The sequence below is a fragment of the Chinchilla lanigera genome, unplaced genomic scaffold (genome assembly GCF_000276665.1).
Source record: "Chinchilla lanigera isolate Chin_1 unplaced genomic scaffold, ChiLan1.0 scaffold00050, whole genome shotgun sequence".
Taxonomy (NCBI): Eukaryota; Metazoa; Chordata; class Mammalia; order Rodentia; family Chinchillidae; genus Chinchilla; species Chinchilla lanigera.
The window spans coordinates 11,395,346-11,399,393 of NW_004955451.1; positions in this window are offsets into that span (position 1 = coordinate 11,395,346).

A 4,048-nucleotide genomic window follows, 5' to 3' on the forward strand; every position below is an offset into this window, starting at 1 on the left:
AAAAAAAAAAAAAAAAAAAAGAGAAAATTAAGGATAAAGCCAAAGCCCCTGGTGTTAAGGCCCCAAAAGATCGAGTAACTGTGATTATGTATGGGAATGCTGCAGGCTTTATGACAAAGCCAGGGCTTATTTATAAGTCAAAAAACCCATGCTCTTCTTGGCTGTGCAGTAAATTCATCTCATCATGATCACCTACATCGCCATCAGCCCTGCACAGCTACACAATTCATAATCTTCATCATGCAAGTTGTAGTATACTTCACTGGTGAGCACCCACATAGAATTTTACATGTTGTTAAAATTATGTAAGTTTAAGAGTATAGAAAGTGTTTAAGAGCATATGAAGTGTTTATAAGAGTGTGGGAAAGGTTAATAAGAGAGTGGGAAAGGTTTATAGGGGTGTGGGAAAAGTTTACAAAGCCTTAAAATATGTAAAAATAATAAAATAAATATAATGCTGCTACTTCATGGATTTTTACCTATCACAGGGGTCTCTGGAACATAACTCCCATGACAGGTGAGGGATCACTGTACTTCCCTGGCAGGGAAAAAGCATTTGATATACAAAGAATTTGAGGCATATAGAACTCTAATTAGTCATGATCAAAAACTACACCAAGCCAGGCATGGTGGTGCACACCTGTAATCCCAGCACTCGGGAGGCTGAGGCAGGAGGATCATTGCTAGTTTGGACTACCAAGTGAACTCAAGGCCAGCCTGAACTGCATTATCAAGACCCTGTCTCAAAAAACAAAACAAAACAAAGAAAAAAGAACCCAAAAAACTACACCAAGGTATATAATAGTCAAGATCCCAGAAATTCAACACAAAAACAATATTAAAATCTATTAGAGAAAAGAAACAAATCACCTATAAAGGAAAGCCCATCAGAATCACAGCAGACTTCTCAACACAAACCCTCAAGTCAAGAAGAGCTTGAAGTATTTCAAGCCCTAAAAGAAAATAACCTGCAACCCAGATTGATGTACCCCACAAAACTATCTTTCAAAATTGATGGAGAAGCAGAGCATGGTGGCACACACCTATAATCCTAACACTCAGGAGGCCAAGGCAGGAGGACCACTGTGAGTTTGAGGCCAGCCTGGGCTACACAGTGAGTTCAAGGACAGCCTGAATTACACAGCAAGACCCTGTCTCAAAAAAGAGAAGTAAGATACTTCCATGACAAAGAACACCTGAAGAAATTCATGACCACTAAATCAGCACTCCAAAATGTTCTAAAAGACATTCTAGAGAAAGACAGATAACAAGGACTACAATTCCATGAACCCCAACAGAATGAATCCACCAGGCAAGGCAAGCAGTTAAACAGAAGAGAAGGGAACCAACAACAGGAAAATAACATGACAAGGATAAATCAATACATATCAGTTAACCATCAATGTTAATCAGTTATAGCCATCAATACATATCAGTTATAACCATCTCAATTCACCAATCAAAAGAAACAGACTGGGAGAATGGATCAAGAAGCAAAAGAAAACAAAAAAAAAGAAGCAAGATGCAACAATATGCTGCATATAAGAAACACATTTAATTAAAAAAGATATTCAGCCGGGTGTGGTGACGCATGCCTGTGATCCAAGCACTTGGGAGGCAGAGGCAGGAGGATTGTTGCAAGTTCAAGACCAGCCTGGGCTACAAAGTGAGCTCATGACCAGCCTGAACTGCATAGCAAGACCTTGTCTCAAAAAGACAAAAAATAAATAAATAAATTAATTAATTAATTAAAAAAAAGAAATTCATAGATTGAAAGTCAAAGGATGGAAAACAATACTCCATACAACAGGAAACTGGAAAAAAGCAGGTGTTTCTAATTGCAGATAAAGTAGGTCTCTCTCTCTCTCTCTCTCTCTCTCTCTCTCCCCCCTCCCTCTTTCTCTTTTTTTTTAAGACAGGGTCTTGCTCTGTAATCCAAGTTGGACTTGAACTCGCTATGTAGCCCAGACTGGCTTTGAACTCATAGCAATCTTCCAGTAGACAGTTTCTACAATTAAACAATAATGCCAATACAACATACTGGAACTTATGGGACACAATGAAAACAGTCATGTGGGGGAAATTTATAGTGGCAAATTTCCGTATCAGAAAAACAGCAAACTCAAACCAACCCAATATTGAACCTCAAGCCTCTAGAAAAAGAAGAGCAAGTCAAGAGCAAAGCTTGCATGAGGGAGGAAATTGTAAATATCGGACCAGAAATTAATGCAATGGAGACTAAGAAAACAATACAAAGAATCAATGAATTAAAGAGTTGGTTCTTTGAGAGATTAAATAAAATTGACAAATCTTTAATCAATCTTATTTTAGAAAGGAAAGAAAAGACTCAAGTCTGTGTTATTAGGAATGAAAAAGGTGAAAAATCACAATCGATCTTGCAGAAATCCAGAAGATTATCATACCTACTTTGAGAACCTGTATTCTAATAATAGGGAAAACAGAATAAGTGGACAGATTCCCAGATACATGTGAATTACCAGATCTGAGTCAAGAAGATATAAACATTCTAAATAACCCAATATTAGTCAATGAAATTGAAGATGTAATTAAAAACCTACCAACAAAGAAAAGTCCAGGCCTTGATGGATTCACTGCTGAATTTTACAAGAAATTTAGAGAAGATTTCATGCCACTACTTTTCAAACTCTTTAATGAAATTGAAAGGGAAACAATACTCTTAAATTCATTTCTAGAAGCAAGCATTACCCTGATACCAAAATCAGAGAAGGATCCAACCAAAAAAGAGATCTACAAGCCAATCTCCCTAATGAATATAGACACAAAAATCCTCACTAAGAGCCGGGCATGGTGGCACACACCTGTAATACCAGCCCTAGGGAGGCTGAGGCAGGAGGATCACTGCAAGTTCAAGACCAGCCTGGGCTACAAAGTGAGTTCAAGGCCAGCCTGCACTGCATAGTGAAACCTTGTTTTTAAAAAAAGATACGCAATAAAAGTCCTCAATAAGATACTGGCAAAAAGAATGCAGCAAGTCATAAAGAAGATTATACACCATGACCAGTAGGAATCATTCCAAGGATGCAGGGATGGTTCAGTGTATGCAAATCAATAAATATAACACACCATATCAACAGAGCCTAGGACACAAACCATGTGATCATCTCAATAGATGCAGTAAGCATTTGACAAAGTCCAACACCCATTCATGATAAAAAAAAATACCAGAAAGTTGAAATAGATGGTTTTTATCTCAATCTGATAAAAGCCATCTATGACAAACCAACAGCTAACATCATACTAAATGGACAAAAATTGAAAGCTTTCATTCTAAAATCAGGAACAAGACAAGGATGTCCACTATCACCACTCTTATTCAATGTTTCTGAAAATATTAGCCAGAGTAATTAGACAAGAAAAAGAAATAAAAAGAATGAAGACAAGAAAATAAGTTAAATTACTATTATTTGGGGATGACAGGATACTCTACATAGAAGACCTCAAAAACTCCACCAAAAGACTGCTAGATTTAATAACTAAATTCAGTAGCATAGCTGGATACAAAGTTAACATTCAAAAACCAATAGTATTCCTATACACAAATATCAAACAAACTGAGAGAAAGTAGAGCAACCACACCTTTCACATTAGCATCCCCCCAAAAAAGAAACACCTAGGAGTCAATCTAATGAAGTAAAAAACCTTAATACTGAAAACTACAGTACTCTGAAAAAGGAGATCAAACAGGGTATCATAAAATGGAAAGATATCCCTTGTTCTTGGGTAGGAAGAACCAATCTCATGAAAATGGCCATACTTCCAAAACTGTTATACAGATTTAATGCAATCCCAATCAAAATACCAATAGTATATCTCACAGAATTAGAGAAAACAATCTTAAAATTCACTTGGAACCAGAAGACACCTAGAATAATGAAAACAATTCTGGGCAACAAAGGCAAGGCAAGAGGCATCATAATCCCTGATTTGAAATTATATTACAAAGCTACTATGGTAAAAACAGCATGGTACTGGCAATAAAATAGAACCAAGGATCAATAGAGGAGAT